The sequence below is a fragment of the Pan troglodytes genome, chromosome 9 (genome assembly GCF_028858775.2).
Source record: "Pan troglodytes isolate AG18354 chromosome 9, NHGRI_mPanTro3-v2.0_pri, whole genome shotgun sequence".
Classification (NCBI taxonomy): Eukaryota; Metazoa; Chordata; class Mammalia; order Primates; family Hominidae; genus Pan; species Pan troglodytes.
This window is the reverse complement of record NC_072407.2, coordinates 79,462,800-79,487,898: the sequence shown is the minus strand read 5'-3', so window position 1 is coordinate 79,487,898 and position 25,099 is coordinate 79,462,800. Positions and strand designations below refer to the sequence as shown.

The window sequence follows — 25,099 nt, the reverse complement described above, 5'->3', positions numbered from 1 at the left end:
AAGGAACTCAAGAAATTAGATACACAAATGCAGTTACTTCCATAAAAGGCATAGAAATACTATAGAATTACAGTTTTGTTAAGGCTTAGGGAAACTTTAGAAATATTAGTCAAATGAATATGAATATGAATATGAATGACATTTGAGCTCAGCTTTGTACAATGAATAGGTGTTGGCCAGTCAGATAAGTAGGGAAGAGCTCGAAGACATGAAGAAATGTGTATTCAAATAACGTTAATATTTCAGTGTGCTTGGAGCAAAAAATAAATGATGTGAGACAAAGCTAGAAAGGCTAGTGTAAGCAGTCAGGTAATAAAGTGCCAAGTTCAGGAGTTTGAACTTTATCCTGAAAGCAATAAAATCCTTTCGGTGTTTAAACGGGAGGACATCATCAGATTTGTGCTTTTATAAGGCTACTCAGGTAACTAGTGAGAAAAATAGATTGAATTTGAAGAGACTAAAGGTTGCTCCCGTTGTTCAGGTGGTGGTAGTAGAAGACGACACAGGCAAGGACTTGAAAAATATTTAGGAGAAGCTAGAAGACTTGGTGTCCAACTTGATATGGATGTTGAGAGAGGAAGAACGGGGATCTATTAGTATGTCTAGGTTCCTGGCTTAGGGGATTGTTGAATGGGTGGCCCATTCATTGAGAACGGAAAGGAACGTAAGAAGCAATTTTGGGGGGGGAAATAATAATAATAGCTAACATTCTAAAGGGCTTGTTACTATTACCATGGTAAAACTGAGGCTTAGGAAGACGTAGTTAAGGTACTACTTATTATTACAGAAAAATTACGGCTTAGAAATGTCAAGGTCCTATCACTAATATTTGAATAGCTAGGATTTCAAGCAAGGCAACCTGATTCCGGACTCTTAGCCTTTCTAATGCTGTCTCAGTTTCGCACATGTTGAATCTGAGGTACGAAGAGTATGCAGGTAATGCTGCTCGGGAGGTATTGGGAAATACACAATCTGAGCTCAGGAGAAAGCAAGCTTTGGGTCGAAAGTACCCTCCACGGTAGGGGAAAAAACGTGAAAGGAAGCCCATTCTTTTCGTATGTCAGTTCACAGTAGTTGAAACATCTCCGTTACAATTTCTTTGTCTTTCTCCCACCCCTGCCCCCTCTCCCACAGAAAGAAAACATAATACATGTCTGGCTGTGAGATCACACGACATCGGATAGTTTTCAAATTCAGCCCTTGACAACGAGCTCATAGATGCGGTGGTGCTTTGTTAACCTGAAAAGGACCCTCAGCGCCGGAAGTTAGCCGTCTTTCTCCATCCTGACTACTACAGTAGCCCTCCCAGAAATCGTCCCAAAATTGTCTGATAGAAAGGCTGCACGGAAACAACCCGCCACGGACAGCGGACCGAGAACAGTGACGCGACGCGATGACGTCACGCAGCAAGCGGGTGATTCCCCAGCCTCTGGCGTCACGCGCCGATGACGTAATCCCAGGCGTTCGCCCTTATGCGGGCCAGGGTTTGGCCTCGCTCCCACGTGTCGGTCAGGCCCTCCCCGCCCCCTCCCACCTGAGGGAGGCGGGGCGGGCACGGCTCCACCGGAGCCGCCGCCGCCGCGCCGGGGAGGGGGAGGGGGGAGGGGGAGGGGGGAGGGGGAGGGGGAGAAGGGGAAAGGGCAGAGGGGAGGAGGAGGCGGGAGGAGGAGGAGTAGGGGAGCCAGTGAACTAGGCGGTCAGGCCTGCCGGGCGGCGTACAATAGCGCGGCTGTGGGCGGGGGAGGCGGCCCTCCCGCGGCTGCAGCCGGAGCCGAAGGTGGTGGCTGCACAGTAGACGCCCCCTCACGGCTTCCCCCACACGCTCCCGCCCCCTCGCTCGCCCATCGCGCTTCCCTCACAGGCTCTGCAGTCCTCCCCCACAGACGCCTTCCCCCTTGGACTCTCATTCCCTTTTCCACGGAGCCCCGCGCTCTCGTGAGCCCCCTCGAAGAACCTGGTCTCCGCATCCAGTTACCACCTCCTGCCTCAGAGGCCATCTGAGCCCTTCGCACCTCGCCCCTCAGTCCCCCCTTCCCCCCCCCGCCCGCGTCGCCTCGCTCCCTCCCGCCCCCCCATCATCCCTTCCGCCCCCCCATCATCCCTTCCCTCGCAGTTCCCCTGTCCTGAGGGGATCCCCGCCACGGGCAGCGCGGCGGCGGCGGCAGGAGGGAGAAAGTGAAGCGGTAGCTCGCGCACACTCGCGCCCTCACTCCCGGCTAGGCGGCACCCACCGCCGGGAGGAGGAGGAGGAGCCGAGAGGAGCTGAGCGAGCGCGGAAGGTGAGAGCGGGCCTACCGCCCAGTACCCCTCGCGTCCCGGGCTGCCAGGGCTGGGGCGCGGGGTTGGGGACGGGTGGAGTGGGGGTCTGGGCCCATTTATTTCGCGTTGCGGGGCCGGGCGCCTGGGCGGGAGGAGGCGCCAGGTAAGGTGAGGCGGGCGTCGCCCCGCGAGGCCCGCTCCCGTCGGGCCAACAAAGGCCCCCTGTGCGCGTACCGGCGGGGTCGCGGGTCTCAGACGCCGGGCGATTCGAGAGACCTGGGAGAGGGAAGGGGCGGAGCGGGGCCAGGCCAGGCTGGAGCCGGGAGGCCACACGAGTACCGGTCCGGGACCGAGTCCGTCCCGAACTTCGCAGTCCTGCGGCGCTCACCCTGTCCCGCTACGAGGAGGCGCAGCAAAGCGGCGCCCAGTTCCTTCTGCATGGAATAAATGACCCCTTCCAGGCTTGGACAGTCACCTTTAGGGTTCTACTCCCTGAAAAATAAGGGCTGGTAGGACTTGACTTACGCAGCCCCTCCCCCACCCCGGAATATTCTGTAACTTGGGAAGTGAAAAACAACCGGGGAGGGAGATTTATAGTTATTTTATGTTCATTATTACGTTTGAAAAGACATGATTGTTGTAGCCTTCGCTATCCTATTTCAGCAGTACACATTACTGGGAGTGTTTTGGAAGAATACTTGAGAAGTAGTGGGTGTTGGCGTTGTGAGCAACGTCCTTGGTTTTTAAACCCCTTGGATAATTGTTCTACTGTTACAAAAACTGTGAACAGTGAAGGGAAGGGTTAGTTCCGTGGTTACTAATAAAAATTCAGATTCATTAGTCTTGACTTTAAGAATTGTTCCTGAGAACAATCTTTAATTTTGCCTCCTACATTTTTGGGTTCTCTTTCAACTCTGTCAGGAGAAAGTAGGAATTATCAGTACAGATACCTCATCTCTCTTACCTTGTGGCTTCATCTACTTCTTGTGTGACCTTGAGCTGGTCACTTCCAGCCTTAAAAGCTCCAGAAGTTTGGTTTTATGCCCCAAAACGGGCAAGTAGCAAGCACCGGACTCAGCTTTCAAGAGTCCACTGAAGAATTCCCACACTGTGAAGTCTTTGCTGGCCTCCATCCTGTCTCTCCTCTCACAGACAGAGCTGATTTCTTCCCATTGGCCCGGTGGGATTTCTACCACAGCACTTACAACATTTTGGTTCCTATTTGGAAAATTCTAAGTCAGGTGCGTATAAAAACTCCCCACCTCAACTAGAAACTATGCCTTTCAAAAAGGGTTTTGGGAACATTGACCCTGAAAACTTCCCATACTTTCCCTGAAGCTTATCCATACTCTTTAACTACATGAGCTCATGGGTCTACCTTGGTAAATTTGCTTATTCAGTCAATTCGTTTATCCAACATTACTGGAGTTCGGAGAGCTACTATGTTTCAGGCCTCTTGCTAAGGCTATGGGGATTCAGTCTATTAAGATATTCCCTGTCTTCAAAGAGCTCAAAGTCTAATGGGTGAGGTAGACAAGTAAACAATGAAGGTCTGCCCTAATCTCTGGGGGACTCCAGTTGTACAGGTAGTAGTGTGCAATAATTGAGGCTGCTGGACCTGTTTTACAAGTCTTCTCTTGGCCAAAGTGAGTCCTGCAGGGAAGGTGACCTGCCTCATCCATAACAGGGCATTTGGTAAAAAGCTTGTTCAGTTCAATTCAATATACGTTTACTAAGCACATGTTTTGAGTCCCTGTGCTAGGTTTGAAGGAAGCAGTGCCTCAAAGGAAGGTACTGTGCATCCAGAAAGATTTCTGTAAAACAAAACCTTACCACATCAGCGCCCTCTACCCCTGACTCTTCATATTCTGAAGATAAATTTCAGAGTAACATGGAATAAAAAACTCTCAGGGATCAGACCACTGCCTGCCTTTGCAGTCTCACTTTCTGTGGCTCCCCTGCCACTCTCATCTTCACTCTTGCATGTTCTGTTTTCTTCCTGGAATGCCCTTCCACCCCTTACCTGCCTGTGGAGATGTCCTTGTTGGGCCTCTGGGATGCAGTCCCTTAGTCTCTCCTTTTCCTGCATAGAATGAGTTGCTCTTCCATCCTCTGGCTCATGTACATACCACTTTTATGGCCTTCTGTAGCGCTCTGTTGCAATTACTTGAGTTTGTGCCTGTCTTTTTTTGGTAGCCTGTGAATTTCTTTTCTTTAATAAGCCCTTTAAATGATTCTGATGCTTGCTAAAGTTTGAGAACCACTGGGTTAAAAGATCTGCTCTTAGTAAAAACCAGCACCCTGCCAGCTCCTGCTGTCCCGTTTTTCTTCCGTAGCACTTAACTGCGTGACATCCCATCCCATCCCATCCCATCCCTCTCTTGCCAATAGAATGAAAGCTTCCTGAGACTGGGAAGTTTTGTCAGTTTGGTCATTGCTTTAATCCTAGTGCCTAGAATAGTGACTGCATATAGCAGGCACTCAAGTATTTGTTGAATGAATAATGTAAGATGATTTAATTCTATGTATTGCCAGCTGCGACATTGGGGTTTTACTCAAGAACCGTTCTCAGAATGAATAGGAATCATGGTCCAATGTGCAAATCCAAGGGGATCCTAACATTTTTGGGGGATTCATTTTAGGTTGAGCTTTTCCCTTTATGTGTCTCCAACCAAAGCCTGCAAGAATTTTTAGCCTAGTCTTTTGTTCGTTTGTTTGTTTTAACCACCACCTGAAAACTGCTGTTGCAATATTCCAAGCCAGGATTGTTTCTTTGGAATTTGCAAGTTGGTTTTGCAAGTCTAAGCACTCTTAACTTTTGAGTCTTTTAACTTAAAACTGTCTCTTCCTGGTCTCCTGTGGTTTTTGTCTTTCTCTAGTGATACTTAAAGCTATATAGGGCCTGTTTGACTCCACACAAAGGTTTCTCTTCTTTGTCAAGCTCTTAAAATGCTTTGTTTCTTTCACTTTCTTATTAGCCCTAAGATACCATGCCCAGTTTTATCCTTTCCTAGCTTCCTTCTGGGAGAGTGGCTTCAATTATTCATCCGTTTACTATAAAATTATGAGTCCTTCTCCACCATGTGCCAGACCCTGTGCTGGGCAAGATGTTCAGCTATATACAAGAGTGCAGCCCAAGTCTTTAAGGAGCTAGAGATAATATGACATGATAAGTGCTGAACTGAAGAGATGAAATAGAGGGATGAAAAAAGGTGGTATATGATCATAAAGGGGGGGAGAAAGCTGCCTTTCTATTTGTTTCCCTCAGTTTAGGAATAATTTGTCAAACAAGCATCATTTTGACAGGCAGACTTTTAAAAAATTTTAAGAGGTCATGGGCTTTGTTGAGGAAAGCTAAAACAAAAATCAAGGTGGAATCAGCAGTTGCCAATTTGAGACATTAATTCTGTTGTTGCTGGTTTTAATGAATTTTCTGATCCCTCTCCATGTTATTTTTCTAAATAATAACCAGAAAGTGGGAGAAAAATATTTCTTTTTGGCATAGTAAAGAGACAAGTTTAAGGTTATCAAAAGAATACATCTCACTACAGTTTATTGTTTATTTTTGAAAAGCTATAAACAATATGCATCTAAAAACAAGAGGCTTTTGACTGTTTATGATAAAGAAATGATAAATGTTTGGAGCGATGAATATGCTAATTATCCTGATTTGATTATTACAAATTATATACATATCAAAATATCATAAATATGTACAATTATTACATATCAACTAAAAATAAAAGGAAAAATGCATTGATTCAAAATTAATAGTCAGTATATTCAAACTTGAAAATAAAAAATTTAAAAACATTCTCCCACACCAGTATTTGCTCCTTCTGGGTCATTTTCTATGCCCATTATTAAAAAAAAAAAAAAAAGTCTCTTCACAGATGTTGTTTTAATTTCTAAGGGGTAATGTTGTAATTTGTAGTGGGTGAAGATGAAACCCTGGAAAAGTTAGGAGACCTTCTTTAGTGTCTATGTTACTGCATGACCTTGTAGAAGTAATTTTTATCTATGTGTTTTGTCCCAACTGTAAAATGGGGATAGTAATAGTTGCTACGACTAGTTTACAGGATCATGAAGCAATTAAAATAATGACTATAAAGGAATCTTTGAAAAGTATAATTTGCTTGTTAGTTGTTAGGTGGTGGTAAGCTTACTAAAAATGGCTTACGTTATTGAATACCTGTTCTGTACCAGGCCCTATATGAGATGTTTAACATGTTCTTTTTAACCCTCAGAATAACCTTATGAGATGATTGCTGGTATCTCTGTATCATAGGTGAGGAAACCTGAGAGTCATACTAGTAAAGGGAGCTTATTTAAGGTTTTGCTGCAAGTAAGTGGCAGACCAACAATTCTAGTCCATGTGCACCTGACTCCAGCAGCTATGTGCTATTTTCAGTACACAGGCTGCTTTTAATGTTTCTGCACAGAGGATATAGGAATGTTTTGCAAGTAAATATATTGCAGTGAGAGTTAAAGTTTCCATTTGGTATGTTTTTTTTGTGTGTGTATTAGAAGGCTTGGTGAAGACAGATTTACATTCGTTTACATTTATCATTCATACAGGAAAAATAACATCTTTCCTGGATGTTATTTTGTTCAATCTTCGTAACAGCCCTATGAGATAGGTATTCCCATTTTACGAGTTAGGAGGCTGAGGATCATATTAATAGAAGTCTTGGCTTGCTCAGAGGCACATCATTAATGAATGCCTGAATATTGATTTTAAACCACATTTTAAAATTCTAAGTGCTACTTTACTTTGCCACTATAACATATTACCTTTTAAACTCTATCAAACTAAATTTTGGGGCACTAGACACATTCTTTTAAATTGGTTCCTAATCTCTTTAGCTTCTTCTCCCTAAGAAAACCCTGACTGAAGTCCACAGTTTGAACTAGAAAGGATAATTGCTGATAAAACCCTGTGTCAGATGGTCATGATGTTGCAGACTTAGAAGATAATACCTCTTTGCTGAAGCTGCCAGATCAGGCTTTATCCAGTATTTGGAATCACTTGTGCCTGAATATTTCCCTGTGCCATCGTAAATTTATTAACTTAATGTGCTACATTTTTCTACCCTTTTTGTAAGCCTTTTCTTTCATGAATATCTTCCTCTTCTCTCCCATTCTTTTAGTTTTTGAGATGGGGAAAGTCATGTATGTGCTAGGCTTCTCCGGATTATCCCTTCTTGAGGAATAGTGTAGTAGTAAGTCTAGAAAGAACCAGAGGTTCATTCATCCCTCATGAGTTTTGGTGGTATTGATTGACTGTAGAATTCATCTAATTCTTAAGTCCATTATGTCTTGGCTTTTGTTCCTGGAGTCAGGGTTAGGTAATTTGCATGCAGGATTGGGAAATCCATTCTTGTTTATGGGCTGCTTTCTTTTATTACTTTTCTACTTCCAGCCTTCTCCAATATCCCTTTCCCTTTCAGACTGTTAAGTACTAACTGAGGCTGGCAAGAGCATTTTCTAATTTATAGAATCTGCCTTTTGAATCTTTTGGGATGGCAAATGACAATGACAGTATATGCATGGCTTCCACCCTCATCTGCCTGCCTATATCTTTAAGGTCCAGCTTTCCTTATTTCCTCCTGGATTCCCACAAAGCTAAGATTGATGTCTTCCTCACTGGTGGAACCCTTGATTTGTGTATTGCTGCACTTACCAAGGGAGGGTATAAGGAAGAGCACAAAATTTGAAGTTAGACAAAGAGCTACTTGGACACTTATTTAAATCTCTATTTGTTCATTTGAAAGAAATAATACCTAACTTACAGAATTCTTGTGAAGATTAATAATATATGTAAAAGTGAATTGTAAGATACTGAGCTATATAGATGTTAGGTAGAGTAGTTTGTAATTTTATGACTATGATTGTGTGTAGCAGTGGTTTTAATTTTGGCTCTGCACTTGAATTACTTGTGAAGATGTAAAGAGTTGCCTTGGCACCTCTATTTTGAAAGGTTTATAGGTGATTCTGATATGCAAAGTTGAGAAGCACTGCCTTATATTAACAATGTTTTGCATAAATGTCTTATGTAAGTATTATATGAAAAGTAATATTTTATTGCCATTTAAAGTTCATTCATTTGCTAAATACATATTATGCATCAGGCATTGTCATAGGTTCTGAATAAACAGATGAATCATAGCCTCTACCCTTGGGTTTATAGTTTCCGGGAGAAACAGACATGTGCATAGACAATTACACTACATTGAGACAAAAAAATGACAAAAATATGGAGATAAGTGCAAGTGCCATGTGAACACAGAGGAAGGGCATCTGCTGCACTTGAAATGGGGGTGGCCCGGCAAGCATTCTTAAAGGAGGTGACATCTAAGATGGGTTCTGAAAAATGATCAGGGGTTAACGAAGCACAGTCAGGGAGGGGTGAGAAGAAAGGGGAGATGATGGACCCTCTTGAAAGAGAGAGCAATATGTGAGCAGAAGATTTGAGAGCCTGTTTGGGGAGCCCTGTGTAGTTTAGTATGCTTAGAAGATAGGGTGTAAAGTGGGGAGGCGTGAGAGCAGAGAGGAGGCAGGGCCCAGATGATGAAGGGCCTTTTGTATAATGTACAAAATACTTTTACTGATATTATCTGACTTTATTCTTTGGACAATCTCCTGGGTTAGCTAGGACAGGTGTTGTTTTATATTCATTTGATAGAAGAAAACACAAAGAGGTTAATTGACTTGCTGAGGCTATACAGCACAGCTAAGATCTGAAGCCAGGTTCTTATGATTGTTTAGTTCATCATGCTTTTTCTATTACACCATAGCCGTCTTAGACTTTTGCGGTGTGGTAGGGAATCAGGTAAGCTCTGTGGATATATGCACAACAATTTGGAAGCTGTAATGTGCTAGACTGATGTTGGCTAACTCATTTTACAGATGAGGAAATTTAGGAGCAGAGACATCAAGCTGTCATTTGAAGACTTTTTTTTTTTTTTTGAGATGGAGTCTTGCTCTGTCGCCCAGGCTGGAGTGCAGTGATGCGATGTCGGCTCACCGCAAGCTCCGCCTCCCGGGTTCACGCCATTCCCCTGCCTCAGCCTCCCAAGTAGCTGGGACCACAGGTGCGTGCCACCATGCCCGGCTAATTTTTTGTATTTTTAGTAGAGACAGGGTTTCACCGTGTTAGCCAGGATGGTCTCAATCTCCTGACCTCATGATCTGCCCGCTTCTGCCTCCTAAAGTGCTGGGATTACAGGCGTGAGCCACCTCGCCCGGCCTTGAAGACATTTTTAAAAATTATTACTGTGTAACCACAGCAAGTCACTTAACCGTCCTGAGACTCAGTTTTCCTTAGCTGTCATATAAATGTGTTGAATTTGATGCCAACTTCTTTGCTTGAATATTTTGACAGTGATTCTTAACCTTCTCACCTACTCCCTGCCCTCACCCTTCCTCTGTGATACACCGGGATGTAGTCCATCAGTAACAGTATTTCACTATGGAAATAGTTCCCAATGGGCTACAGAAACAAAATGTAAATTTCCAGTTTTGGGGATGGGTAAAGAGGGACTTGGTATAGTTGGAGGGGCTCTTGGTTCTCCAATTACCTGTTAGAGAATTACTATTAATATTTTATTTATTTATTTATTTTTGAGACAGGGTCTTGCTCTGTCATCCAGGTTGGAGTACAGTAGCTCCATCATAGCTCACTGCAGCGCTGCCCTCCCGGGCTGAAGCAATTGTCTCACTTTAGTCTCCAAGTAGCTGGGACCACAGGGGCATGCTACTAAGCCCAGCTAATTTTTGTATTTTTTGTAGAGACAGGGTTTTGCCGTGTTGCCCAGGCTGGGCTCAAGTGAACTGCCCGCCTCAGCCTCCCAACGTGCTGGAATTACAGGCATGAGCCACTTTGCCCGGCCCAAGAATTACTGTTTTATAACATTCCCTCCCACTTATTTTCTCATATGGAATTATCTCACCAGTCCAGAGTCTGAGATTTTTTTGATATCCAGGATAGATTTTGCTTAATTTAATAAATTACATATGTAATTTGTAAAGTAACTTAAAAAAAAATAAAGAACTAGGTGAGCAAAATGAGAAAGCCCATTGTGATAGACTTGAAAAGTCCAAGTTTCCTGGACTTTCTAGAGATTATATATAGGATTATATATATAATTTTTGTGCTTTACTGTTTTCAAAACCCTTTTATATAGAGTCTCATTTAACTTAATTCTGTTCTTAAGCCATCATATTTTTATAAATGAACAGAAGTTAAGTGGCATGATTATGTAGCTGGGAAGTTACAAACTGGAATCTTTAATTCATATTTTCTGTCTCCAAATCTGGTCACCTGTTCCTGATCATTTGGGTGCTGCCCTGACCAGTGGCACTTTTTAAAAAATTGTACGTTCCTAGGAGAATGGTAAAATATATTTATAGTTCCCTCTAACTCTTTCAAAAAATCATTTTTTTACTATCCATTGCTACTTGTCGGATAATTGACTTAGTTGACTATGTGGTAAAGGTTCCAGGACAGTTAGGAATGGCTGCTGAGTATATTCTTCACACACACACACACACACACACACACACACACACACACACACACACTTTCATGTATGTACCAATCCAATACAGCTGGTCCCTTACTTACAGTGGTTCAACTTAATGATTTTTCGACTTTATGATGGTGTAAAAGCAATATGCATTCAGTAGAAACCATACTTGGAATACCCATCCAATCACTTTCAGTGCAGTATTGAATAAATTACATGAGATATTCATCACTTTATTAAAAAATAGACTCTGTGTTAGATGATTTTGCATAACTGTAGGCGAACGTAGGTGTTCTGAGTATGTTTAAGGTTGGGTAGGCTGAGCTATGATGTTTGGTATGTTAGGTGTATTAAATGCATTTTTGACTTAAAGTATTTCAGTGTAAGTTGGGTTTATCAGGTCGTAACCTAATCATAAGTCAAGGAGCATCTGTACAGCTCTATAGTGCTTCTATTTATTCCTTAATTAGACTACACGTATTTATTGATTTCTTCCTGTGTGCCAAGCATTGTACTTAGTACTAAGGATACACTCATAAATAATACAGACATGGTCCTTGTCCTTGCTCTTACAAAGATTACATTCCAGAGGGTAATACAGAGAAAAGTAAGTAGATATACAAGTGGACAGTTGCAGATTTTGATAAGTCCTACAAAAGAGATAAAGGACTAATGTAGAGAATTTTGGAGTGATAAGGAAAAGACCTCATTGAGGAAATGATGCTTTTAAACTGAGATGTGCATGATAAATAGATTTTAGTCATGCAGAACACTGAGGGGGAAAAAGCATGTCAGGCAGAGGGAACATTTTAAATGCACAAAGGCCCTGAGAATAGGTAAAAGTTTAGAGATGTACTGCTCAATATGGTAGCTACTTAGCCAGTGTGGCTGTTGAGCACACTGACTGATTCACATAGAGATGCACTGTAAGTGTAAATAAAATACATACCAGAGTTTGAAGACAATACTGAAAAAATAATGTAAAATAACTCATTAACTTTTTATATTGGTTATATGTTGAATTGTTAATATTTTGAATATATTGGGTTAAAATGTATTTTAAAATTAATTTCACCTCTTTACAAACTTCAAAATATGGCTACTAGAAAATTTGAGATTACATATGTGGCTTTTCTTTAAGGCTAACCATATCTTTCAGTTGGATAATGCTGGTTTACCTCAACATAGAGGAACTAAAAAAATTATGGCTGTTGTATAGGAAGCAAGAGTAAATGGTATGAGATGAAGTTGGAGTGGGAGGAAGAGACCTTTCAAAACGCTACCCTGTGTAATATCCTAGTTAATCCGAAGGGACTGAGAGGGGATTATCAAGTCTGATTTTATAGATGGAGACAGTAATTGCCAAAGTCTCTCTTCTCCTCTCTAGAGTGCTAGAATGAGGAGATGAACAAGCACTTTTAGCATAGTATCTTGGGAGTAGAATGCTCTTATTTCATTGTCAGCTAAAACAAGTAAATAAATATTGATGAAGAATAAATTGATTAATACAAGTTTCCAAGTGGTCTTGAGACTGCTTCTGGCTATCTGTGGTAGGTGGACCCTCTCAAAGACTGAATTTTTCATAAAAATTTTCCTGTAGGCTGACTCTTCTTTAAACTGTTTCATTTTATACTATATTTCTTTAATTTTATGTATGTTAAAAAATTTTTTTAAATAAAACATTGGCAGGGGAGTATGTGCAGTGAACACCCATATACCCATTATTTAGATTCTGTGGTATTTTGCTGTGTTTTCTTTATCGCATGTCTATGTATCCCTTGATCCATTCATTAACCTGTCTTATTTTGAAGCATTTCAAAATAAGTTGCAGGTATCAGTACACCCGTAAACACTTTAGCATTCATATCATTATTTGCTTACATGAAACTATACTCTTACTTGATACTCTGTGGCATTATTTGATGAATATCTGTCTACCCTACTAGACCCTAAGTTCCAGAGAATAATTTCTCTTTAAGGCTTGGCACCTTCAAGAGAATGAGTTTTAACATAGTACCCTTTTTCCTAAAAGCCCCCCCACCCCACCCACCTTTTTTTTTTTTTTCTCACTGTTGTATCCCCCAGTGCCTAACCTATAGTAGGCACTTTGATTGAGTGAGTGAAAGTGGAGCCAGCATTCAAACTGTGGTCCACGTGACTTCTTTTTTTTTTTTTGAGACACATGACTTTTTTTTTATTTGAGATGGAGGGTCGCTCTGTTGCCCAGGCTGGAGTGCAGTGGCACGATCTCGGCTCACTGCAACCTCTTCCTTCCGGATTCAAGCAATTCTCCTGCCTCAGCCTCCCAAGTAGCTGGGATTATAGGTGCAAGGCACCATGCCTGGCTAATTTTTGTGTTTTTAGTAGAGATAGGGTTTCACCATGTTGGCCAGGCTGGTCTCGGACACCTGACCTCAAGTGATCTGCCAGCCTTGGGCTCCCAAAGTGCTGGGATTACGTATGTGAGACACTGTGCCTGGCCCACATGACTTCTTTACTAATAACTGTTATTTGATTTTCTCAAGTTCAAAGAACATAAAAAAAAAAAATCCTTTCAATGTCTGGTATTAGGAGAAGAGAGGAGAGAAGAAACCTTACTGTGCTAAATGTGTAGCTGCCCAGTGCAAATGCCTCTGACCTGAGTAAAAGTTGAAAGTATGTCCTGATGCTATCTAAGGATGCGGAACATTTTTTTTTTTTTTTTGAGACGGAGTCTCACTCTGTTCCCCAGGCTGGAGTGCAGTGGAGCAATCTCGGCTCACTGCAAGCTCCGCCTCCCGGGTTCACGCCATTCTCCTGCCTCAGCCTCCCCAGTAGCTGGGACTACAGGTGCCCGCCACCACGCCTGGCTAATTTTTTTTTTTGTATTTTTAGTAGAGAAGGGGTTTCACCGTGTTAGCCAGGATGGTCTCGATCTCCTGACCTTGTGATCCACCCGCTTCGGCCTCCCAAAGTGCTGGGATTACAGGCGTGAGCCACAGCGCCCGGCGATAAGATGTGGAAAATTCTTAAAGCTGATCAGCAGCTACTTTGCTACTCTGGATCTTTCTTCATTTCCTTTAAGCTGAGGAATTGCATGTTACTGAAAAATGGCATTGGACTGAGACCCTTGAAGGCCTATTTGTCTTCTAGTGGGTCAGCTCTTTTTAGTATTATCGAAGGCAGTGTTTCAAAATTCGCAGTTTTCTTTTGGATTAGTATGGGTTTCTTTAAAGTGCCACACAATTCTAATAAAGCTTAACATGAATAATGTGACTAACTTTGTTCCATTAAAAATAACAGGGCTTTGTTTCACAAACTTTTGAATCAATTTAAAATTTAGTTATGATGCCATCCTGACAACCCTTTTCTGTTTCCTTTTTTGGTGTATGTAAACATACGTAAACATACATGTAGTTGTAATCATAATGTAGACGTAAGTTTGTTGTTTGCCCTTTTTTCTTGACTTATACACATTCCCGCATGTTACTCTTTAGTCTTCATTGTAAAATTTAAGATGATGTTCCATAATTTACCCGAAACTATTGTGTCAGTCAATGTTCTACTGGAGAAACAGAACCAGTAGAATAATTCTTTCTTAGAGAAACTTCAGTTTTGCTCTTAAAGCCTTTCAACTGATTAGATGAAGTCCATCCAGATTATGGAGGATAATATTCTTTACTTAACGTCAGCTGATTGTAGATGTTAACCACATCTGCAAAATACCTTCCCAGCAACTTCTACATTAATGTTTAATTGAATAACTGGGGACTATAGCCTAGCCAAGTTGACACATAAAACTATCAGGTGTAGGTTTTTAGGTTTTTCTTTTCCTATTATAAATTATACTGTAATTTTACCCAATAGCACTGCATATAGCTTTCTCCTTTCAAAGATTACTTCTTTAGAATAAATTTCTATAGGTGGGATTACTGGATCAAGGGGTAGAAGACCTAATGGGCTCTTGACAGGATTTGACATTTGCAAACTGAAAAAACCACTACAGCCTTTCTTTTGATGATTTCTTCAGGAATTGGCCTATTCAACTGACTCATTTACCTTTTCCACAAGCCTAGTTTTCTGCCTGTGTTTTCTATCTCTGGAAATAATTGCATGCTTTTCCTCAGGATTGTCTTCAGTTTTACTCTTATTCTCCTTCTGCCACTTTTTTTCTGCCCTTTACCTCTCTGCCCCCACCCTCCAGACTTTGCCTCATATATCACAGATGAAATAGAAGCTTCATATTCCTACTTAGAATTTACTTGGATTTGTACCCATTCCTTCCTTTGCCCCTTCTTTTACAATGAAAGAAGTCATTCTGTTCTCTTGCCTCATCTCTTCTTCGCTTGCTCCTCCACATGTTTTTAGATTGTTTCCCATGGTCCCATTTTAGAAACCTCGCTTTATGGCATCTTTAAATTTTGCCTTCTACTGAGTTATCCTAAGCATCATTCAAACATTCTACTTAAAGGAAAATAATTTTCCTTTTCTTCACCAAAAAAAAAAAGTGCTCCTGGGATCCCATGTCAGCTTCTAGATAAACCCTATCTCTGCTTTCCTTCAAAGCTAGTCTTTTTAAAATAGCTATTTACAACTTCTACTTCGAGTACCTTACCTCCTATTTATTCTGCAGCCTGCTCCCCTCCTGTCTCCACAACCTCATCATAACTGCTCTTGCTAAGGCCATCAATGATGTTCATGGTGCCAAACTTACTTTAAAAAAAAAAAAAAAAGCAAACAAAAAACCTTATAGCCACAGATGTACCCAATAATCCTGTACCTCAATGGCTGGCTGGCTGGCTGACTCCCTCCCTCCCTTCCTCCCTTCCTTCTTTTTTTTCTTTCCTTCTTTCTTTTTCTCTCTCCCTTTTTCCTTTTCATCCCTTTTTTTTTTTTTTTTCTATTCTACAGAGTTTGAGAAAGTCTGTCTCTCCTCAGGGCCTTCACACCTGTTCTTTACCCCTGGTTTGCTGTTCGCAATTCTGGCTTCTCCTTCTCATTCAGTAAACAAATACTCATTGTCTACTGTAAACCAGGACCTTTCTAATCTAAAGAAGAGCCCCACGCCGGGCGCGGTGGCTCACGCCTGTAATCCCAGCACTTTGGGAGGCCTAGGCAGGCGGATCACGAGGTCAGGAGATCGAGACCATCCTGGCTAACACGGTGAAACCCCGTCTCTACTAAAAACACAAAAAATTAGCCAGGCGCGGTGGCGGGCACCTGTGGTCCCAGCTACTCGGAGGGGGCTCAGGCAGGAGAATGGCGTGAACCCGGGAGGCGGAGCTTGCAGTGAGCCGAGATCGCACCACTGCAGTCCGGCCTGGGTGAAAGAGCGAGACTCCGTCTCAAAAAAAAAAAAAAAAGAAGAGCCCCTCTGTTTTCCTCTTACAGCACTTTGTTATTTTCTGCAATGGCATTTATAATGGTTTGTGATTCTGTATTTATTTGACTCTTGGTTATGTCTAGACTTTCAACTCCATAGAGTCAAAGGTCATGTCTTTTGGTCACCATTGTACCTCATCACTTAGTACAATGCTTGGAACACAGTGAGGCTTGTAAATATTTGCAGAATGAATAAGCTCATGCTATCAGTCCAATGGATTATCAAGCCTTGTTAGTTTTATCTCTGTAGTTTTTTTACCAGTTTATTTTTATTTCTCTATCCTTTCTGCTCTGATTTAGACTGTAATCATCTCTTCCCTTGACTTTTAGTAACCTATTAACTAGTGTGGCAACCAGTCTTTGTGCCCTCTTATTTATTCATTATTCTGCCTGGAGTAATTTTTCTGATCCTGTCACTGTTCTTCCCAAAAGCCATCAGTGTGTCTCCATTGTTTATAGGATAATATGTAAATTTGTTATTCAGGGAACTTAATAATTTGACCTCACCTACCTCTTCAGCATCATCTCTTCTAACCCTACTCTATCTCTCTAAATAGACAGTTTCAGTTTCATTCCATTTCATATCATATTACCCTGTTCCCTCAGCCTGGAATTCTGTTTTCCTCTATGCTTTTAAAACTCTTTATTCCTCAAGATGCAACTTGGATGCCAGTTCTTCCATGTAGGCTTCCCCAGTTTTCATCCTCCCATTCATGATTTTAAGTTCCTAGAGGGTAGTACTTTGTTTTGTTCTTTGCTGTATCTTCAGTATCTTGATCAGTGCCTGGCATGTAGTAGGCTCTTAATAAATATTTGTTGAAAGACTGAATAAAATAATTTACTTTTGCACTCCCTCGACATATATTCATCAAACTTTCTTGAATTTTCATAGTACTCTCTCCGTCCTTTGCACTATAATTAGTATTGAAGTTCATTTGTTATCTATAGGGACTTATAAAATTAGCCCCCACTCAAACATTCCTCCCTGCTCACCAGTAAGGTCTGTACATTCACCCCTCTTTGTCAGGAAGTGCTTTTCTAATGGTAGGATTATCAACATTGAACAATGTAATGCAAGTGGATTCTAAAATGAATGTTGAAAAAATTTAGGAAGTTGAAATAAGGCAATATTGGATAATGGCCTGAATCACACACACAAAAATCACTGACAAATGAGGATTACGTAAATTTAGACCAATTTAAAATTGAAGGGAGAATTAATGTGGGTAATGACATAACAGGACATTCGGAGGACAGTGATTTGAGTAACAAAGGATTAAAAGAGACCCTTGGGAAAAATTGATGAAGCTCTTGAATATTTTTATAAAATTGATCCTCTTATCGATATGTTTTGAAAGCCAAATGTGAAGTGACAGATGTTCTTTGTTCTAAGAATTAACTTTGTGGGCAATATAACAAGTTTTATTAAATTAGGAATTATAAACATTTTAAAATGTTTGTCTTGATAAATTAAAGGCCCCATCAACATTTTAAAAAAATTTACTAAGAAATTTTGGTCCCTTGTCAGTTAACTTTAAGTGGTATTTTTGGATAGTAGTTATCCTCACATAACAAGAATCCCCTCTATATATGCTTATTCCTCCATTAGATTTAGTTCCCTGAGATTGGGATTGTGTTTTTTAAATTATATTCCTATGATGGCTACCTCAGAGTCTGGTACATCAGAGATGCCTAATAAATGCATAGAGATAAGAAGTGAATAATAATTGAAGGGACTTGGTAAGGGTCCTTGAAAGGTCCTGTCTGGTACAGAGCTTATACAGCAGGTGTATGGTAACATTTGACTGTCATGCTTTGTTAAGACCAAAAGGAAAACCTCTCTTATTCTTCCTTTTCCCAGCTCCTGCCTAGTGTGTATTTTAATATTCAGAATCTGTTCTCTGCCTCAGTAGCTGTTATTCTCATTGTAATTCTTCCTGGAGATTGAGATGGAAATGAGAAAGGCTTTGGGCTGCCGACTGGGTGTCCACATTCATGAGAACTTAGAAATGAAGAGGGACCAAATGCCATGCCTGACCTAGACAGCTTCAGGTCAGCCAATCGTTGCTTTCCTGCCTCTCCCTTTGTTCTCTGTGCCTCTAGCCTCCTATCTGCTGGAGGTTTGTGCTACAGCTGTTTATGCCAATTAATGTAATGCTAATGCGCCCCTTAATGAACCCATGGAAGCACACGGTCCCAGCCAGTGAATAAGAACTGCAGAGCCGCAGCCTTCAAAGCACCTTTTTACTAACAATTGGACCAGGCACCTGAATATCTTTTCACATTGTTTTTGAAACCATGGAAACAGAAGTTGAACACGACCTTAGTTTTGGAAGTCTAACAGCTCACTTTATAGAATAAGGAAAAATAATGACAGAGATGATGAAGTTCATGCCCAATTAATAATTCCAAACCTCACATTTCAACAAGGCTGTAACATGTAAATATAATTTTCTCTTCTCTGTGTATTGTGTAGCTGTTAAAAATCTCTGCTACTGACCTAACATTGAATCCTGTGGCCCTGCCATTTCCTGACTGTGATCTGGCCAGAGTAGTTTTAGTTAACCTCTGTGGTTTTGGTTTCCTTATACTTGAAATGGTACTAATAATAGTACCTGCTTTGGCTGGGTGCGGCAGTTCATGCCTGTAATCCCAGCACTTTGGGAGGCCGAGGCGGGCGGATCACAAGGTCAGGAGATTGAGACCATTCTGGCTAACACGGAGAAACCCTGTCTACTAAAAATACAAAAAATTAGCCGGGCGTGGTGGTGCACGCCTGTAGTCCCAGGTACTCGAGAGGCTGAGGCAGAAAAATGGCATGAACCCGGGAGGTGGAGCTTGCAGTGAGCTGAGATTACGCCACTGCACCCCAGTCTGGGTGGCAGTGCGAGACTCCGTCTCAAAAAAAAAAAAAAAAAAACACAAATAATAATAATTGTACCTGCATCCTATGTTTGTTATTAGGATTACATGAGGTAGTAGTTGTAAAGCACTTAGCAAATTTTGGCACATAAGAAGTCCTTAACAAATGTCGGCTATCATTATCATTACAGGATAGAGAAGCTAAAATGATTTTAAATGACTTCTGCTTTAATTTATAGCCCTGCCCTCAAAACCTTTGTTCCTAATTCTTCAATTAGAATATAAGCCTTGTGAAAACAAAGACGTTCTCTGCTTGCTTCTCTGTTGTCCTCAGCACCTAGACCAATTTTTAGCACATAGTAGATACCTAATAAATATTTGGTGAATTAATGAATTCTAGGGACATTTTCTCTGAATAACATCTAGGTTTAGATACTTGAATCTTTTTTTTTCCTTTACTGTTGTTTATATGAATTTGCACTTAAAAAATAGTTTTTATGTTGTGTCTTTGATCTTTTTGGGTATCCTTGTTTCCTTCTACGTTGTAAGGCTCCAAGAGTGGGAGAGTGTGATGTCTACTATGGGAATCTCCCTATAGCTTCTAGTATGGTATTTTTTTTTAAATACAGTTATTAGTGCTTAGTAATTACTGACAACTGACTATAAAATTCACTTGTATTCAACATTAATTTTTTGAGCAAAAACTAGTATGTGTGGTGGTATCATTTCCAACTCTTTAAGAAGTTGTGAATTTGTAGGTGCAGGTGCAGTCTTTGGTGGCAAGAGACACCTTATTACTATTGTAAATGTTGATCTTTGCACTTGAAATAGCCCTCTCCTTCCTCTCTGTCCCTTTCTACCAGATGACATACCCCTCATTCTTCAGAGCTCAGTCTCCTGTCAAGTCTTTCTTCCTTTATGTAAGTCTTTCTTCCTCTTTTTGTAAATCTCTTCATGGAGGTAGTGGATAACTTTTGCAAATGGGGTTATTTTGAGGGAGGACATTCCACACTGATAGAAGAGCTGATGCAAAGACATGGTAGGAAAGGGCCAGGTGTCATGGGAATATGATAGTAAATATTATATGCTATCTTATTTGTCATGGCTCTTATTAATAGGGGCAAACAGGAGAGTCCATTCTAGCAAGTTTAAGCAAAAAAGATTTATTAAAGGATATCAGAGAGATTTAGGAATCTTTGGGAGAGTTAAAGAAATGGACCCAGGCTGGGCTTCCAGGAACAAACTCCCCAAACTACATTAAATAACTGAGTCCCCAAGGATGCTGCTCTTTGCCAGAATCAGGAACCTGTTGCTACAGTTGCTAGATAGAGAACTATGCTGCCTCTGCTGCAGTTTGTTCCAGCAAAAGGGATGTCCTGTGCCAGTCTGTCCCATCATCCAATTTAGTTCTAATCAGTATCTAGTCTGAGAGCATCTGAATGGTGGAACCTAAATCACATTTAGAAGGAAATCTGAGAAGTAATGTTTTTTTTTTTTTTCAACTTCTGTAGTGCCTACTAAGCTAGAAAGGAGTTGGAATAGGTGTTGAGCAAAGCAGTGTATACATTGTGCCCTAGAGAGTATTCAGGTGGCTGTACCCTCTTCTAGTACCAAATTGTGTATCATTTGGAATTCGGTAAACAGAAATTCTGACTCAAATTTGGCTTAAATCATGTTGACGTTTTTATCATGCTTGTGTTACCTTTATCCACAAGCTGGCTTCCATCATGGTAGTAAATTGGCTGACAAGACCAGCTGGGGAGATAAGCTTCTTTATTCACCAGTGGATGAGAGAGACAGAGAGAGAGAGAGAGAAAGGGAGAGAGACTGACTGATTTTATTTCAGAAAATGGACAAAAATTTCTTCTCCTCAGTGAAATTGAACCAGTAGAGATCACCTGCCCATCCCTGAACTACAAGAATTTCTAGGGACATGCCAGGTGCTGATTGAGTAAACCTAAATCTGATTCAAGAACTAATCACTGGCAAGGAGAATGGAATTACCATGTTTGGTTTGGATGTACAATCAGGGCCTACTCTTGGAGCTAGGAATGGGGTCAGCTTTCTCTGAGAACAGTGCTTCTCAAAGTGTTGTGTTCTGGGAACTTGCTAAAAATGCAAATTCTGGAGCCACATCTCAGACTTACGAATCAAAAACTCTGGGTGTGGGGCCCAGGAATCTGTGTTTTAACAAGCCTGCCAGATGATTTTGATGTCATGCTAAAATTTGAGAACTGCCTTAGAAACTGTTTGATGAGGGATGAATACCTGATTAAAAAAAAAAGTCTGGGCTCTGTTAGGAAGGGAGAAGAAGGGAATGGATGCTGGGTAGGCAGCCAACAGCATCCATTTCAAAACTGGAAAGACGGATAGGGACCAGTTCATGAGGAATCTTGAATGTCTAGCTCACAAGGTGGTGGTGGTTGTGAGATATAAAACCGGATAATGTGTGTCTGAGGGACTTGTACAATGAAGGAGATAGGTTATAATAGGGACAGAGTATATTGAACTTGGAGCCAGAGTTTGGATTCTCATCCTGGTCTTTTTACCTCATTGAGCTTCGGGCTCCCCTTCTGTAAAATAGGGAATATAACCACTGGGGTGTTGAGACAATTAAATGGACAAATATATGTGGAAGTGCCTAGTACGTAATTTAGCATATTAATAGGTAAAGAGCTACAGAATATGAATGATGATACTTGGCTAGGGTAGTATGAATTTTATTTATTTGTTTATTTATTTTTCAAGACAAGGTCTCGCTCTGTCACCTAGGCTGGAGTACAGTGGCCTGATCATAGTTCACTGCAGCTTCAACCTCCTACCTCAGCCTGCCAAGTAGCTGGGGCTACAGGCACGTGCCACCATACCCAGTTAATTTTTTTGTATTTTTTTGTAGAGATGGGGTTTCGCCATATTGCCAGACTGGTCTTGAAGTCCTGAGTTCAAGCAATCCTCCTGCCTCAGCCTCCCAAAGTGCTAAGATTACAGGTGTGAGCCACCGCACCCAGCCTGGTGTTGGATCTTTGATCATATTCAGATCAGCTCTGGTTTAACTGCATGAACATGGGTTCTGCCTCTGCAGTCTTACCCTGGGGCATTATATGAATTATTTACTTTGGCTGTTACAGGGATAGTGCAGTTCCTTTTGCTCTTATAACTAATATGTATTCAGCTTGCTGTGACCATACATATTTTATGTTCTTCCCTGGCACTATAATTCATTCCTTTTTATTTTCTCCTGTGAGGTAATTAAAATTTGTAATACCATGCCCTTTTCCCCCTTGTTTTTTTTTTTAATATATCTCACATTTTCTAAATATAGAATACTTACAAGTTCATGTTAAGTTTCAGTGGGAAAGGTGTTTAGAATCGGTTTGGACTCTCTCCTTTGCTTTATATATAAAGAAACTAGGACAGACAGGGAAATAATTTTTCCAAAAAAAATTTTTTTTTTCCTGAGACTGAGTTTTGCTCTTTTCGCCCAGGCTGGAGTGCAATGGCGCGATCTCGGCTCACTGAAACCTCTGCTGCCTGGGTTCAAGCGATTCTTCTGCCTCAGCCTCCTGAGTAGCTGGGACTATAGGCGTGCGCCATACACCTGGCTAATTTTTGTATTTTTAGTAGAGACGGGGTTTTGCCATATTGGCCAGGCTGATCTTGAACTCTTGACCTCAGGCGATCTGCTTGCCTCGGCCTCCTGAAGTGCTGGGATTACAGGCGTGAGCCACCGCACCTGGCCTCCAAAATCTTATATATCCCACTTCTTCCTTCTTCCTATTTCTTGGCATGGATGAATTTACATCTGGGGCTTTCATTTTTTTGTTCTGTAATACTAGTAAAAAGTCATTTGTAGATTGTTTAGATCTGATGGGATTTAGTTAAAGTCATAAGCCTGATTTGCTGTGAGGCAGGGCTGATGTGCCAACCTAGGAAGAGAGAAAGCTAGTGAATAGAAGTGTTAGGAATCCAGCAGAGGAAAAAGGGCCCTACCATGAACACACTCTTTACTCCTACTTGGCTTGTTATTAGATGTGCCAACACTGTTATTAGGTGGCTTATGGCTTTTTCTTTCTTTATATCTAGGGTGTTTGAGGAAGGTAAATATGAATTTGAATGGGTAATTTCTACTCTTTGGTGCTGAGCATTTTCCACCTTCGTCTATACTGTAAATAACCAGTCTTTTTTTTTCTTTTAGAAAGTTACTGCTTGAGTGGCAAGGAAATTAGAGAAACTGCTTCTCATAGACTAGTTGGGTTGCTGGCTGAAGGGGACCCTAGGAGATGTCTAATTCAACACCCTTATTTTATGAATGAGAAACTGAAGCCAAGAGAAGAAAAGCAGCTCATTCAATATTATATAATATAAGTTAGTTACAGAGTCAAGACCACATCTCAGCACTTCTGACTCCCTATTAAGTATATTTTTACTACACCTCTCTGCAAGGCAAGTGTAAGAGGAATTGTGGGGTAGTGTAAAGAGTGCAGATTTGAGGGCATGAGATCTGGGTACAAACTGTGGCTCTGCTACTTACTGACCTGTTTCTCAGAAAGTAATATCACTTCCTTAAGCACCAGTTTTCTATTTATAAAATGAAATTATGTTGATACTCTGCCTCACAGCGTTATCATTAGAATGAAATGTGAGATGCAGGGGAAAAAATGAAATGAAGACTTTAAAGTGGACGTGGCCAATTTACTTATGAATTTTAGCTCCATCACTTATTAACTGTGTGATTTTGGGCAAGTCACTTAATTTCTGTGAACGTAGTTTTTTCTTTGTAAAATTGAGACAATAATAGCTCTCTTACAGGGTTGTTTTGAGGACATTAATATATATAAATGTAGGGGAAAAGAATTATTTTTCCCATTGCTGTGTTCATGGCTGAGGCTCCTGTAGCAAAAGACATTAACGAGAGAAAAGCAAGCAAATATATTTAATACAAGTTTAAATGACATAGGAGCCTTCATAAGGAAATGAGGATGCAAAGAAACAGGCAAACTTGTGTATTTTTATGTTTAGGTTTGATGGAAGAAGTGGGTAGTCTTGGAGAAATATGATTGGACAAAGGCGGTATGATGTAATGGTAATAGGATCAGGGTTGGAGGGAACTTAGCAAGGCTGGTTTGTTCAGATTTTTCTGTATGTCCCTGTGTCTTCAGAGAAAAATGAGCCTTTCCTCTGGGAATAAGGAGGGTACCTCTTGAATGAGGATCTGATTACCTGCTTCAGGGGAGAAGGGTGAGGGGAAGCTGAGAGAATACTTTCTTGCGTCTGCTGTTTTCTCATATGCTAAGATGTCATATTTTGGGGTAGCATGTCTTGAACCCCATTATAAAGCATCAAAGTGGTGGCTGGAACATAATAGGTAGTCAGTAAATGTTTGAGATATTCTCAGAAGACTTAGTTCTGTCTTCTCAAATGGTTTCCCTAAAGTCTTAAAATAAATACATCAGAACTTCTTGTTCTGTGGTTTTAAAGTGTTTTGTGGAGTTTGATTCCAGAGGCTATAGGTGGTGTAAGGTATGAGCTTTGCTGTTAGTCAGATTTCCATTCTAAACTCCTGTGGCACATAGGCAAGCTCTTCTGCCCAGAGAAGGGCCTCTAGAGATGGCAGGTTTTGTGGTAAATGGATTGAAAAAGAGGAGGAGGAAACTTGGTAACTGGGAAACTTGGGTCACTTCTGCAGGCAGTTGCAGCCCACTGAATAGCAGTATGTCAGGACCTTAGTGGTGAAACCATTTTTCATTGTGATCTCTGTCTCTGTTATTCTAAGTGTCTCAAAAACTGGAACCATGTCTAAGTCCTCTGCTGCTTCAACACCTGACCCACAGTAGATATGCCAATATATTTTTTTGAAATAATATCTATCTAAAGTGGAGAACTTCTGTGGCCCATAGAGTTCCATAAATCCCTAATGGCTCCTAATTCTTCACCCCAGCTTCACCTTGCAGAGATATTTGTATTTAACAAGGATTTTCTAGTCTTTAATCATAAGGATTTGCAGGATTTCAGGTCTTGGGTTTTTTAGGCCTTGCTCTGCTGCCTACTTCCCTTTGCAAATATGGTCAGGCCAGACAGCTATTTCCTTC

General features: G+C 41.0%; 1 protein-coding gene across 18 annotated transcripts in view; it reads left to right on the top strand.

The window, feature by feature from the left end:
• The first annotated feature begins 721 nt into the window (after positions 1-721).
• PAK1 (p21 (RAC1) activated kinase 1) overlaps positions 722-25,099 on the top strand; it is a 153,175-nt gene continuing 128,797 nt past the window's right edge. For 2 of the 18 annotated variants that reach the window (XM_063783285.1, XM_063783278.1), the window contains exons 1-2: positions 1,840-2,279; positions 3,412-3,500. The gene's annotated coding sequence lies outside the window, so the exon portion shown is untranslated. Of the gene's footprint in view, positions 769-1,134; positions 1,415-1,817; positions 2,423-3,180; positions 3,501-25,099 lie in introns of those variants that run through there. The other 16 variants (XM_054662571.2, XM_063783273.1, XM_063783296.1 and 13 more) reach the window with 16 other exon arrangements.